This window comes from Panulirus ornatus, chromosome 31 (genome assembly GCF_036320965.1).
Source record: "Panulirus ornatus isolate Po-2019 chromosome 31, ASM3632096v1, whole genome shotgun sequence".
Classification (NCBI taxonomy): domain Eukaryota; kingdom Metazoa; phylum Arthropoda; class Malacostraca; order Decapoda; family Palinuridae; genus Panulirus; species Panulirus ornatus.
Genome location: NC_092254.1, coordinates 10,101,132 through 10,115,918, shown reverse-complemented (window position 1 = coordinate 10,115,918; position 14,787 = coordinate 10,101,132). Strand labels below are relative to the sequence as shown.

Here is a 14,787-nt window from a genome sequence, read left to right as displayed (position 1 = left end):
AGAGAGAATGAGAGAGAGTTTTTCATCTGTATTTGCCACGTCTCTTAACTGTGTGTGTGTGTGTGTGTGTGTGTGTGTTGCCACGTCTCTTAACTGTGTGTGTACGTGTGTGTGTATGTGTGTCTATGTTACTATGGTCCTCACAGTCACCTCGTGTAGGCATCATAGCTAATGCACTGTAGGCAAAGAAGGTTCTCCCTCCCTGGTGGAAGGTGTTAACATTACGCGTTCTCGTCTTTCCAGGAGTTTACCTGGGCAGATGACTTGACTGCCAAGGGCGGGCGATGAACTTGAAAAAGGGCGCAGATGACTTTGAAGGGCAGAACATCATCTGTTGTCAAAAGAAAGGTTCGTTACTTTTGTCTGTCAATTTACTTTTAAGGAATGATCGAGTCGTTAGTTTGTTTACTGGTTATTTATTTATTTTTTTATTTACCCTAGTATCCGGCACCCGATTGGAATGGTTCCCGTTTTTTATATTCTTTCTTAGTGGTCGAGAACGAACTTCTCTCTCTCTCTCTCTCTCTCTCTCTCTCTCTCTCTCTCTCTCTCTCTCATATCCATAACCCAACCACGTGGAACCAACCTTACCCTGCTCCTGCGTGAAGAGCATCCTTCCTCGGCGCAAAGTGTCTATCATACGTTGAGGCTGGGTTAGGTTAAGCCATCTCTTCAATGGTAATTCCTTTTTGAGCGTAAGGTTAGATTTCCGTGTCCTTCTCTTGATATTAGAAGTATTATTGTGGTCGGGATACGCAAAGTATTAATACGTACGTGAGACACAAGATGGACTTATAAGTAGACACAAGATGGAGGTGGAGAAGCGGAGGTTAGGGAGAGGTGTGGAGAGGTGGGAAGGGGGGGTTTGATTAACACGTGTGACGGTACCATTGTGTGGGAGGGTGCTGGCCGTGACGGAGGGGGAGGGAGGGGGCGAAGCCCCCCACCACCACCACCACCACATGCCCCCCATCACCACCACACCTCCATCACCGTCACAGTCCTTCGTCTTCGTCTTCGTCTTCGTCTGTCTCTCCTGCAGGTCATCATGGCATCTCTTTCTCCTCCTCCTCCTCTTGCGCCCTCCCTCTCCTCCTCTCGCTTCTTTCATCGCTTTATTGCATCTCTCTCATTCTCTCTCTCTCTCTCTCTCTCTCTCTCTCTCTCTCTCTCTCTCTCTCTCTCTCTCTCTCTCTCGCCGTAGGACCCACCCCACCCCCATCCCTTCTTAAAAATCACCTTAAAGTTAAAGGACCCAAGCGGCTCCTCCTCCATAAGTATCGAGCCCTTCCGCGTTGCCTACAGCTGCAAGGCACCATCCTCGCTCCGGGGGCTTCTTCAGGAGGGTCATGAGCTGCAGGGGCTTCTTCAGGAGGGTCATGAGCTACAGGGGCTTCTTCAGGAGGGTCATGAGCCTCAGGGGCTTCTTCAGGAGGGTCACGAGCCACAGGACTTCTTCAGGAGGGTCACGAGCCACAGAGCTTCTTCAGGAGGGTCACGAGCCTCAGGGGCTTCTTCAGGAGGGTCACGAGCCACAGGACTTCTTCAGGAGGGTCACGAGCCACAGAGCTTCTTCAGGAGGGTCACGAGCCACAGAGCTTCTTCAGGAGGGTCATGAGCCTCAGGGGCTTCTTCAGGAGGGTCACGAGCCACAGGACTTCTTCAGGAGGGTCACGAGCCACAGAGCTTCTTCAGGAGGGTCACGAGCCACAGAGCTTCTTCAGGAGGGTCATGAGCCTCAGGGACTTCTTCAGGAGGGTCACGAGCCACAGGACTTCTTCAGGAGGGTCACGAGCCACAGAGCTTCTTCAGGAGGGTCACGAGCCACAGAGCTTCTTCAGGAGGGTCATGAGCCTCAGGGGCTTCTTCAGGAGGGTCACGAGCCACAGGACTTCTTCAGGAGGGTCACGAGCCACAGAGCTTCTTCAGGAGGGTCATGAGCCACAGAGCTTCTTCAGGAGGGTCATGAGCCTCAGGGGCTTCTTCAGGAGGGTCACGAGCCACAGAGCTTCTTCAGGAGGGTCATGAGCCACAGGGCTTCTTCAGGAGGGTCATGAGCCACAGGGGCTTCTTCAGGAGGGTCACGAGCCACAGGGCTTCTTCAGGAGGGTCATGAGCTACAGGGCTTCTTCAGGAGAGTCATGAGCCATAGGGGCTTCGTCAGGAGGGTCATGAGCCACAGGACTTCTTCAGGAAGGATGTGCACCCTCAGGAGCTCCTATATTTAGATGCGAGGCAGCGTTGGCACCCCCTGGAAGAGAGAGACTGGAATCTCGCGTCATCCCAGAAAGTTTAAAACTGGCTCACAAAGCCCCCCCACACCGCAAGCGAGGAAAGGAAGCAGTTTAGAAACCCAGAAAGTCTTAAACTGACCCGTATAGTCTCACTCCATAAAGAAGGAGATATAGTAGTTTTTCCATATATAAATATATTCCTGTGAGTCCACGGGGAAAATGAAACACGATAAGTTCCGAAGTGCACTTTCGTGTACTAATCACATCATCAAGGGAAACACAAGAGAGAAATACAAGTCAGTTGATATACATCGAAGAAACGAAGCTAGGACCCCATTAGGTAAACATGCGACTGTCTTGGACAATCTCATGTTTACCAAATGTAAATTTACGTAAGGTCAGTGTTAGAAGGTAAACAGTGAAACTTGGTTGAAATACTTGTGTTCGCAGAGACATACCGTTTCCTGATAGTTTTGGTGAAGGGTACCATAGGGAAGGAGTAGATAGAAGGGAGAATAGGGTGTAGTTTTGGTGAAGGGTACCATAGATGAGAGGAGATAGAAGGACAGAATAGGGTATAGTTTTGGTGAAGGGTGCCAAAGGAAGGAGTAGATAGCAGGGCAGAATGAGGTGTACAAGTGCGTACAACACATGGATACAGGAGGGTGAGAGAACACACCCCCCAGTCGGATGGCGACAGGTAGGGGCCCCAAAGGAGCCAAGAGAGTGGAGGGTCTTGGGAGCAATCGGATCGTGTGATGTTCGATCCGAATCCATGTCATCAGATCCCTCATACTTGTAACTTGGCAGAATAAGAGCATCGTATATCACTGGCTAGGACGTAGGGTTAACCTTGTTGGCAGACTACCCTTAACGTACATGTAATACACAGAAGCCAGCAGACAAGTGGTGGCAGTGGTGGGTATACCAACCATTTACAGTGGGTCTGACGTGACGTAATGCAGTGTCTTCGTGGCCGTTTTCCGTGCCCTGGGGTGGTAAACAATTAGATGTTACCAGATGGGGGCCATTAATGCACGTTTGTGGTTCAAACCCACCTACCCCATCCCACTTTATCCCTCCGTACCACTGGATTGCCCACCTCCTTCTCTTACTCCCTCCTCCTCCTCCTCCTCCTCCTCCTCCTCCTCCTCTTCTTCTTCTTCCTCCTCACCACCACAGACCCTCCCCAATACATTCGCACACAGGCGCCCCCGTAACTCACTACCTGGGAGTTGGGGGGTAGGTGGGTGGGGATTGATTAATCTTGCCGGAATCCCATTACGGCGAGAGTGACCGAGAGCCCTCGACAGGTGACTGCTTTTGCTCCATGCTGACTGCATTGGTTAGGGATAGAGAGGCAGGCGGAGGAGAGGAGAGGAGAGGGAATAGGGAGTAAAGGAGGATGAGATGGGTATAATTTTATACAAAGCATCAAGAAATATACATCCAATTTACGAATCGCACACTGGAAACTTTACACATGCATTTGCACACTCGGTACATATTTTGTTTATCAACTTTACCTCTTCATTTCAGCTTCGTTTTTACTCTCATAACCAGCCAGTTTGAAAATGAGAAACGGGGAATGGGGCTGAAGATGTCACAGGGACGTTTAAGATGGGTGTTAACTCTACTGCGGGAAGGAGTGCGAGTGTTTAGGAGGTGTACGAGAGGAAGGAGCAGTAGGGAGGGTGTTGTAAGGTATGGCTAGAGATAGGGGACTGTGGTGGTACGAGAATGTGGAGTTTAAAAGGTGTGACTTATGATGGTCTGAAAGGTCTTCTACCCCTCACAGCTGGGTCTGGAACCTTGCCTTACCTTACGGATACCTTACGATGATTTGGGAGGTCTTCTACCCCTCTCAGCTGGGTCTGGAACCTTGCCTTACCTTACGGATACCTTACTGTGATTTGGGAGGCCTTCTACTCCCGACAGATGGATGGGTGTGGGACCAAGCTGTCGCATTGTTTCTCTGTCCAATCATGGTGTTGGGGGCTGCGGCTCGTGAACTCACACACGTAGTTGTAGGAAACCGAGAAGACGAGTTGATGGAACAGGGGAAGAAGATGGGATGATGATGATGAATAAGAGAAAAGTGAGTAAGGAGTCGGGGGAGAGAGAGAGAGAGAGAGAGAGAGAGAGAGAGAGAGAGAGAGAGAGAGAGAGAGAGAGAGAGTACGGGTGTGTCTTCATGTACTCAAGACTGAGAATCTGCCATGAGGGAGGGCTAGAGAGAGAGAGAGAGAGAGAGAGAGAGAGAGAGCTAGCACTTGGGTTGATGAAGACAGCAGTTCCTTAGGTCCAGCACAGAACAAAGAAAGACGGAGAGGAAAATCCTGTAACTTTTTATAGTGGCAATCTGGCCTTTGTGTGTGTCAGGTGGGGGAGGGAGACCCAGCTGGTGGACAGACGGCCTCCCTCTCACTCCCTGAGTAAGATAGGTTCCCCCTCCTCCTCCTCGTGTTCATCCTCCTTCCCCCTCATCCTCCTCCTCCTCCTCTTCCTCCACAAGCTCCACCTCCTGTTTCTCCTCCTCCTCCTCCTCCTCGACAAGCTCCACCTCCTGTTTCTCCTCCTCCTCCTCCAGAAGCTCCACCTCCTGTTTCTCCTCCTCCTCCTCTTCCTCCACAAGCTCCACCTCCTGTTTCTCCTCTTCCTCTTCCTCATCCTCTTCCTCCAGAAGCTTCACCTCCTGTTTCTCCTCCTCCTCCTTCTCCTCCTCCCATCACCATTGCCTCACAAGTGGATGAGAATTCCACCATTTGGCCTTGGAACGTAATAGAGTCGCTTTGTGATATTTTCAAATTGACATTTGCCAGCCGTGGTACGTCTCTCACACCTCGCACCTCTGGCCTACTCTGAGGAAGGCATGGAACACGGGTGTGTGTTCTGCGGAACACCCATCCAGTTACGTAAAGGGAACTTAGGACGAAAGTACATTAAGTTTCCCCCCGTAAGCCCAGACGCAATACATCTTCATCAACAAAAGGTCTATTGACAACACCAACAACAGACCATTGAGAGCTTTCCATATCTTCGTTTACTCCAGTCTTAATATTAACTTTCCCTTGTTTTTCTGCTTTAAGATGAAGGTTTCCCCACCCACCTCCCCTCTGTTTTTAACGGTTAGAAAACCTCCTTAGAGACTTTCCCTCGACGTAAAACTGGATAATCGTAGTTATGTAATACTAGAAGGGTAGTAGTAGTAGTAGTAGTAATAGTAGTAGTAGGAAGAGTGCTTGTTGCATGGAGAAAATAGAAATAGTAGCTCTTAAATCATGTGGACCTGTTAGCCAACCCAGACCTCATCTCTCATCCCCGTAGCTCGAGAATTTAAGTTAAAAGCTTCCACCACCATTCCTATCTTTTCTCTCTTCTTTTTTTCTTTTCTTAAGCGTAAGATGAGACGGTATTTTATCATACGATTTCCGTCTGTCTTATCTCTGCCCTCCTCCCGCCTGGGTGATGGCTATCGAAGTTGCCCTGGAGTTGGTGGTCGTAATGTTATCTTAAATTCACGTCATTTGGCAGTTTGATGACGTGTATAGATTAGATCATGATTGTGTTTTTATGAGGTTATGTTGAATATACGTTGATCCAATGGTATATACTTGATGTGCAGAATGACTTATTGGTGACATTCGACATTTTAAACTTGTGCCGCTGTTAATCTGGTAAATAGATATGAATACACATATATTCGCCATTTCCCGCGTTAGCGAGGTAGCGTTAAGAACAGAAGACTGAGCCTTAGAGGGAATATCAACACTCGGGGCCCCCTTCTCTGTTCCTTCTTTTGCTAATATTAAAACGAGAGGGGAGGATTTCCATTCCCCCCGCTCCCTCCCCTTTTAGTCGCCTTCTACGACACGCAGGGAGTACGTGGGAAGTATTCTTTCTCCTCCTATGAATATGATTTGATAGCGTTTCACTGATGTACCTTTTTCTTTGCGTTTAGAAAATAGAGAAAATGCAAATATCCCGTAAGAGAAAAAGAAGAAAAAGCTGGGGGAAGGTGAGGGGGGTGGGGGGAATTGAGCTATATTGATAAACGCGTTCATCACAGCGTTTTTTTATGCGTTTTTTTTTCTTTTTATGTGTATAAAGCGTTTTTTTTTCTTTCGCCGATGTTACTACACGCAGACATACCTGGCTCTTACTGAGGAAGTGAAGAAGTAAAAGTGATATGTAGAGCTGCCACACTTTCGTATATTGTGGGTTCAGGTACGGCTGTGAGCAGCTGTCCTCTCTGCTGTTGCTGCTGTCTCTCTCTCTCTCTCTCTCTCTCTCTCTCTCTCTCTCTCTCTCTCTCTCTCTCTCTCTCTCTCTCTCTCTCTCCATTCTGCTGGTGCTGCTATTTTATTTCTCTCTCTCTCTCTCTCTCTCTCTCTCTCTCTCTCTCTCTCTCTCTCTCTCTCTCTCTCTCTCTCTCTCTCTCTCTCGTCGAACCCCCCCCCCGCCCCCTTTCCTCTCCCAGCACCTCAGTTATTCATTCCTCCTCCTCCTTCTCCCTCTTCCTCACTCTCCTTCCTCCCTATTTTGGATCTCTTCCTCCCCTTCCCATCCCTCCTCCTCATCCTCCTCCTCCTCCTCCTTCTCCCTCTTCCTCACTCTCCTTCCTCCCTATTTTGGATCTCTTCCTCCTCCTCCTCCTCCCCTTCCCATCCCTCCTTTTCCTCCTCCTCACTCTCCCTCTTCCCTATGTTGGATCTCTTCCTCCCCTTCCCATCCCTCCTCTTCCTCCTCCTCCTCCTCCTCCTCCTCCTCCTCCTCCTCCTCCTCTTCTTCCTCCTCCTCCTCCTGCCACGGTTCTCACGGTGGAAGACAGACTCAGTCAGCCAGACAAGCAGACTCGCCCCGCGCCGCTTCATGTGTCCTCCCCTCAGACGTGTCCCACGCCAGGAAGCCCCATGGTTCCGCGCCGCTTCAGACGACGACGACGACGAAGTGGGAGGAGAGATTACTCTCTCACCCTAGCCTCCTCCTCCTCCTCCTCCTCCTCCTCTTCCTTGTACCTCGGACCTTCCTTGTATGGATATGTCGACCACCTAAAGCCTTTGGGCCCCTTCCTCACCTCCACCTCCACCGCCTACCCCCTTCCTCACCTCCACCTCCACCACCTACCCCCTTCCTCACCTCCACCTCCACCGCCTACCCCTTTCCTCACCTCCACCTCCACCACCTATACCCCCTTCCTCACCTCCACCTCCACCGCCTACCCCCTTCCTCACCTCCACCTCCACCACCTATACCCCCTTCCTCACCTCCACCTCCACCACCTACCCCCTTCCTCACCTCCACCTCCACCACCTACCCCCTTCCTCACCTCCACCTCCACCACCTACCCCCTTCCTCACCTCCACCTCCACCGTCTGCCCTCTTCCTCACCTCCACCTCCACCGCCTACCCCCTTCCTCACCTCCACCTCCACCACCTACCCCCTTCCTCACGTCCACCTCCACCACCTATACCCCCTTCCTCACCTCCACCTCCACTACCTATACCCCCTTCCTCACCTCCACCTCCACCGTCTGCCCCCTTCCTCACCTCCACCTCCTCCGCCTCATCAGGCAACAGAGCCTCGAAGTCTTAGGAATTATTGGAGGTGGTGAACTCTCCCTCTGTGGTGCTCCTTGCTTGCTCCTCTTGTCTCGACCTCCCCATAGTAATAACAGAGGGCGACACCCGGCAACCAAAAGTCCCTCCCTGTCCTCACTCTCCTGCCGGGCCATAAAGTCGAGGGACGGAGCACCCACCTCCTTCTCCCCCCTCTCTCTCTCAGTCTCCTCCTCCTCCTCCTCCTCCGCCTCCGCCTCCTCTTTGGAGCCGTCTGCGAGCGCTACTTCTCCGTCAGGAGGAGCGGAAGTTTTAAGAGGGGCATAAACGCAGGAGGGGATGGGATATCCCGGTGATGGCCGGGTCTCAGGGAACGCGAGAGGAGGAGGAGGAGGGAAAGGTAAATCTCTAGCCACGTTTGGGATGAACTGGGTATGATATATGTATGTTTTTTCCCCCAGTTGGGATGGATGGAGTACGAAATGCTCCTACTCATCCCACCATCCATTGACCAGCGTTTATATAGTGGGGAAAAAAAAACCCCAGAAAGACATTGTTAGTTTATAAGACAAGAGGACATCTTAGGTCTTTTCTAGCTGGCTTAGAGGATTGAGTTTATTCTCGTTTCGTCCAAGGGTCTTAAAGGAGATCGCTGTGACTGGCGTCACTAGAAACGCTGATAAGAGACACACACACATGGTTCATGCTCGAACGGAGGAAAGAGACATTATCAATGATAACGTTGTGAATACCAGATATATTTTTTCTTTCATATTCGTATGATACAGAAGCGGAGTGATTTAAGCCCACCTTGTCGCTACAATCACCCTTGGGGGCGCTCGGGACCTTCGAGTTGAGTCGACACGAAGAACATGGTTCAGACGTCGACCAGGTCCCCTTCCTCCTCCTCTTCCTTCTCTTCTTCCCCTCCTCCTCCTCCTCCTCCTCCTCCTCCTCCTCCTCCTCCTCCTCCTCCTCCTCCTCCTCCTCCTCCTCCTCCTCCTCCTGGCCTTCGTCACAAGAAGATAATTAAAGGGAGCAGACAAGGGCAAAGAGTGAAGAACTAGATGGCCAGAAGAAGCTCGTGGGAGTTCCAAGGCCACAGGTGCATCCACATTACCCCACGAGTGACAAAAACACACACACGCAACTCCTGGGGTGTGTGTATGTGTGTCCTCTCTCTCCACCTCAACTCCTGGTGTGTGTGTGTGTGTGTGTGTGTGTGTCCCCTCTCTCCACCTCCCTCCCTCAACCCCTTCTTGTGGACTTCCTCCGACGAGGATGGTGGAGGAAGGATGGGTGTGGGTGGGGGTTCGCCTATCCCTGGAGGGGAGTAGTTTTTTTTTTTCTTTTTTTTAAGGGGATGGGAATAGAGAGAGAGAGAGAGAGAGAGAGAGAGAGAGAGAGAGGCCCACTCAGCGATTCTCGTTGACATCCCGTAGGTCTTCGAGTGGGACAGGAGAGGGAGGGTAGTGTGTCTGTGGGTGTGTGTGTCTCTGTGTCTGTGTGTGTGTGTATTCGTGAAGTATGGCCTTGAACGCCTTACTAAGGTTCCGTTGAATAAGGCCGTAATGCCTGTGGGTATATGATGATCCTGTGGCCTTTGACCTGACGGTTTAAAGGGTCAGGTCGCCAAAAAGGCCACGACATCCTACCTATTGGGTCGTCGGGGACACACTTGCTCAAAGGGATCGTGGTTGTCGTTCACTATTTCTTGAAAATAATGTACCTTCGCGCTCAAGGGGTACGCGTACCGCCGTGCCTTGCAAGAGTCGTACCGTCTTGAGGAAGGGGTTCGTACCGTCGCACCGAGAGAACGTACCGTCGTACCGGAAGATCGTACCGTCGTACCGCAAGATCGTGCCGTCGTACCACAAGATCGTACCGTCGTACCACAAGATCGTACCGTCGTACCACAAGATCGTACCGTCGTACGGGAAGATCGTACCGTCGTACCGGAAGATCGTACCGTCGTACCACAAGATCGTACCGTCATACCACAAGATCGTACCGCCGTACCACAAAATCGTACCGTCGTACCACAAGATCGTACCGCCGTACAAAATCGTACCGTCGTACCACAAGATCGTACCGTCATACCACAAGATCGTACCGCCGTACCACAAGATCGTACCGTCGTACCGGAAGATCGTACCGTCGTACCACAAGATCGTACCGTCATACCACAAGATCGTACCGCCGTACCACAAAATCGTACCGTCGTACCACAAGATCGTACCGTCGTACCACAAGATCGTACCGTCGTACCACAAGATCGTACCGTCGTACGGGAAGATCGTACCGTCGTACCACAAGATCGTACCGTCGTACCACAAGATCGTACCGCCGTACAAAATCGTACCGTCGTACCACAAGATCGTACCGCCGTACCACAAGATCGTACCGCCGTACAAAATCGTACCGTCGTACCACAAGATCGTACCGTCGTACCACAAGATCGTACCGTCGTACCACAAGATCGTACCGCCGTACCACAAGATCGTACCGCCGTACAAAATCGTACCGTCGTACCACAAGATCGTACCGTCGTACCACAAGACCGTACCGTCGTACCACAAGATCGTACCGTCGTACCACAAGATCGTACCGTCGTACCACAAGATCGTACCGTCGTACCACAAGATCGTACCGCCGTACAAAATCGTACCGTCGTACCACAAGATCGTACCGTCGTACCACAAGATCGTACCGCCGTACAAAATCGTACCGTCGTACCACAAGATCGTACCGTCGTACCACAAGATCGTACCGCCGTACAAAATCGTACCGTCGTACCACAAGATCGTACCGTCGTACCACAAGATCGTACCGTCCTGGTTCACTTTCACTCCAAGGGTACGAAAACTCTAGGAGGAGAGAGAGGGGCTAGGGTGGGAAGGGAAATGGTACATAGAACAAACGGGGAGGGGAAAGAATGAGCAGTGATAGGGATGGGGAAAAGGGGGAGGAAGGGCAAGTCTTAGACGGAAGAGGAGTGGAATAGGAGAGAGAGAGAGAGAGAGAGAGAGAGAGAGAGAGAGAGAGAGAGAGAGAGACGCACCCAAGACACGAAGAATTAAGAGCAGCTGTCGAAACATTTGAGAAAGTTTTTTTTTCTCTCTTTCTCTCTCTCCTGCGAGAGTATTATTGGCCCAGAGCACTGGAAACAGAGGCTCCCTGGTGGTGACATAGACGACACTGAGAGGGGCAACAGACGAGAGTGGCTGTTGAACACGAGATGGAGAGAGAAAAGAGAGAGAGAGAGAGAGAGAGAGAGAGAGAGAGAGAGAGAGAGAGAGAGAGAGAGAGAATGCTGATGTACGAACGTCTTGATATTGAAAGGGTTTGGTCTTTCCAAATATATACACAGAAAGATATATATATATATATATATATATATATATATATATATATATATATATATATATATATATATATATATATATATGTTAGAAAGGATCAGTTTTGCACTGGAAGGAAGAAATATCACGCGTCTGTCTGTGTGTATGTTAGTATCTATATCCATATCTATCCATCTATCTATTAACTCCGTTTCCAGATATTGAAAAAAGGCAGGAGAAGAGGGTTGGTGTTGGTGTAGATTCCTTACGTAACATCATAAGAAGGTTTTATTCTATGAATTGGTGACTTCCGTAAATTGCTTTTGGCAATTTACATCCAAAAAAAACATTTTTTTTTTTTTTTTTTGGGAGACAGGTTAAGGGTGTGTTTACTTCCGTGTGGGCTTCGATAACTCAGGGCAAGAATATTCATTCCTCCTGGGTACGCAATATTCGCCTTAATTTTACCGCCTGGTCCCGTGGACGACGCACGGGGCCGATATTCGGTCCTTTAAGCTGCCTTACCTTCGAATATTGAGAATCATGCACTGGAGGAAGAATGAAAGGCCTCAACGCGTTCGATGAATATATCTGTATCTCATTAGATAGATAGATAGATAGGTAGGTAGATAGATAGGTAGGTAGATAGATAGATAGGTACATAGATAGATATATAGGTAGGTAGATGCATAGATGGATAGGTAGGTAGATAGATAGATAGGTAGATAGATAGATAGTTAGATAGATTGATAGATAGGTAGATAGATAGATATAAACGTTTCCCATTGGCCATATAATGGACTTAATAGCATTACCTCCCTTCCTTTACATCGTACAAATGCACGGCTAATCCCATTTCCCCGGACAGAGAAATGATGATAATGAAATCGGACAGTGCGTTTTGATGCCACTCCCGCTCCGCCCCTCCTTCCCCACCTCACCTCACCCCTCCACTTCCACCAGACCTGCTACTATGGGGGGGTGGTGGTGCGCCCCTTCCCCTACACACACACACACACACACACACACAGAGTGAGGGGGGGGGTTCGGTGGGAGAAAGAGTTGATTTTCGCCGGACGAACACCAGATGGAAGTGGAATGCAAAGGTTTGCCGTGGATCGGATGTGAAGAAAGAAGTTGGAACCCCCCACCCCCCCGCACACCGCTCTCTCTCCCCCCCTCCCCTTCCCCCTCCCCCCATAAAAAAGAAGGGGGGGATGGGGTGGGGGAAGGAATGGCGTGTATAAAGTCGCTCGTCATGGTTTCGGACGTGCGGCTAGCAGGTTGGGTGGCTACACACACACCCCCACCTTTCCCTCCCTCCTTTCCCCGCCCTAAGCCCCGCCCCCAGCATCCGGAGAGGTGGGGGGGTGGGGGGGAACTTAGAGGGTCTAGGAGGCGGGGTCTCTTGTATAGGGGTGGGTGGTGGTTAGAAGAAGGCGTTGAAGGATCTTAAAAAAAGACTTTGTGAGGAAGGGATCCTATATGGTAGAGAGTTCTTCAGTATCCTAACGGCAGATCTTAGGATTTAGATGTGTATTCGTCACTATCCTGGGGCTTCTCTATCCCTATCTACTTCAGGACTATCCTCTGTCCCACAGTATCCTGTATTATCCATCCTTTACGCCATCCTTTACGCCCATTTCTGGAGCAGCAGAGGATGTCGCACCATCCTTCTCTTGCCGTCTGTAGTAAACAGAATCCTTTGCCATCCTACGCCCATCTAGGATGTCCTGTATTAATCTCCCATACATCATCCATCCTTCAAAAACTCCAACATCCTGCGCATCTTGACCTTTGCTAACAACCTAACCACCAGAGTGGGAAGAAACAACACTTGAAATGTGAAAGAGAAAGGAAGGACTGTTGGTGTCCCATTATAATTAAACCACTTTACAGTAATGTACCAAAAGAAAGGGACAGGTTGATAGTGAAAATGATGAAAGGGAAAATTAAAAGATACCTTTCTTGATTGAGTTTAAAGGGGTTGAACAGGTGAACGTGTGGTCTGGAAACGGAAGATAGATCTGTTGAATTCGGTGGAAGGTTATTGTTACTTTGGAAGGGACAGAAAGGGGTTGAAGTTGTGGCAGTTAGACAGGGAGATGACTGGAGTATTAACAGTAGGAAACAGCAGTTAGAGTCCTGAGCAACAGAGGCAGCAGTTACAGTGAGTCCTGAGCAACAGAGGCAACAGTTACAGTGAGTCCTGAGCAACAGAGGCAACAGTTACAGTGAGTCCTGAGCAACAGAGGCAGCAGTTACAGTGAGTCCTGAGCAACAGAGGCAGCAGTTACAGTGAGTCCTGAGCAACAGAGGCAACAGTTACAGTGAGTCCTGAGCAACAGAGGCAACAGTTACAGTGAGTCCTGAGCAACAGAGGCAACAGTTACAGTGAGTCCTAAGCAACAGAGGCAACAGTTAGAGTGAGTCCTGAGCAACAGAGGCAGCAGTTACAGGAGATACTGCTTCGTAGGAGGCAGCAGTAGCATTGAGAGAGAGAGAGAGAGAGAGAGAGAGAGAGAGAGAGAGAGAGAGAGAGAGGCAGGGGTCTTGGAAGAGAAGGCTCTTAAAAGAGTTTCAAGAGCTGGTGGTGATACCCCTCAGGCCATCTGGACACAGAAGGAAATAAGATGAATAAATGAAAGTATGGAAGGGTCACAATTCGTACCTCGGGGCAGGCGCAGATTGTGTGTGTGTGTGTGTGTGTGTGTGTGTGTGTGTGTGTGTGTGTGTGTGTGGTCTCCCACAATGACCATAAAGACGCCCAGGAAGTGAACATGACTGGCACAATCACCACAGTGTAGCCCCGGATGGCCAGTGAGGTGGGAGGTGGGGTTTTGGGAGGAGGTGGGTGGGTAGGGTTAAACATTCCAGCCATAGTCCAGGTTTAGTTTTGCTTACCTCCAGGCCACGAAGGCCTCAACAATCCAGCCCCATCATTTCCAGCCCCAATCTTCATTTTGTTCTTTGTCTCATTACCAACTCACGTTCTTTGCAGCCCCCTCTTTAGCGTCATCTTTCTCTATTCCATTTCCAGTTGCGTTCTTTCCAGCCCATCTTCAGTATTGCCATTCTTTGCCCTATTTCCAGCTCAGGTTCTTTCCAGTTCCACTTCATTATCATTTCTTGCTCTGTTTTCAGCCCAAGTTGTTTCTAGTTCCGCGTCAGCTTCATTTGTTGTCTCATTTCCAGTCCATATTATTTCCCGTTCCGTTTCAGCATCATTTTCCAGGCCTAAGTCCAGTCTTGATTCCAGCCACAACCCTCAAAGTTTCATCTTAAGTTCCTGTCACATCTAAGCGATCATTCTAGTTTCATTTACGTGTCCAGTTTCTGTCTGTGGCAGCTGGAAGGACGGAATATGGGTAAGGAAGGCTTTGGGGTACCAGGGCCTGAACGTTCAGGAGGTTAAGAGACTGGAAGACTTTAGGCAATGAGGTATATGGGGGGTGACGTGCTTTTTTAAGGGGTTTGTTTTCACTCAACCAAGTTTTTTTTTTTTTTTTCGATTGAACTGGAGACATTTATGACTTGAAAACTAAGCCAACCCAGTCCGAAGCTCTCTGATTTAGCTCCAGTTCGACCCTAATTGTGGACTCAGTGTGGCCCTAGTTAGTCCCCAGTCCGCCCTTGATATTAGGTCCAGTCCA

General features: G+C 49.8%; 1 long non-coding RNA gene across 8 annotated transcripts in view; it reads left to right on the top strand.

Moving 5' to 3' along the window:
- LOC139758809 (uncharacterized) overlaps positions 1–14,787 on the top strand; it is a 190,363-nt gene that overhangs the window by 119,186 nt on the left and 56,390 nt on the right. For all 8 annotated transcript variants that reach the window (XR_011714938.1, XR_011714935.1, XR_011714939.1 and 5 more), the window contains exon 4: positions 244–348. This is a non-coding gene — a long non-coding RNA (uncharacterized lncRNA). The remainder of the gene's footprint in view (positions 1–243; positions 349–14,787) is intronic.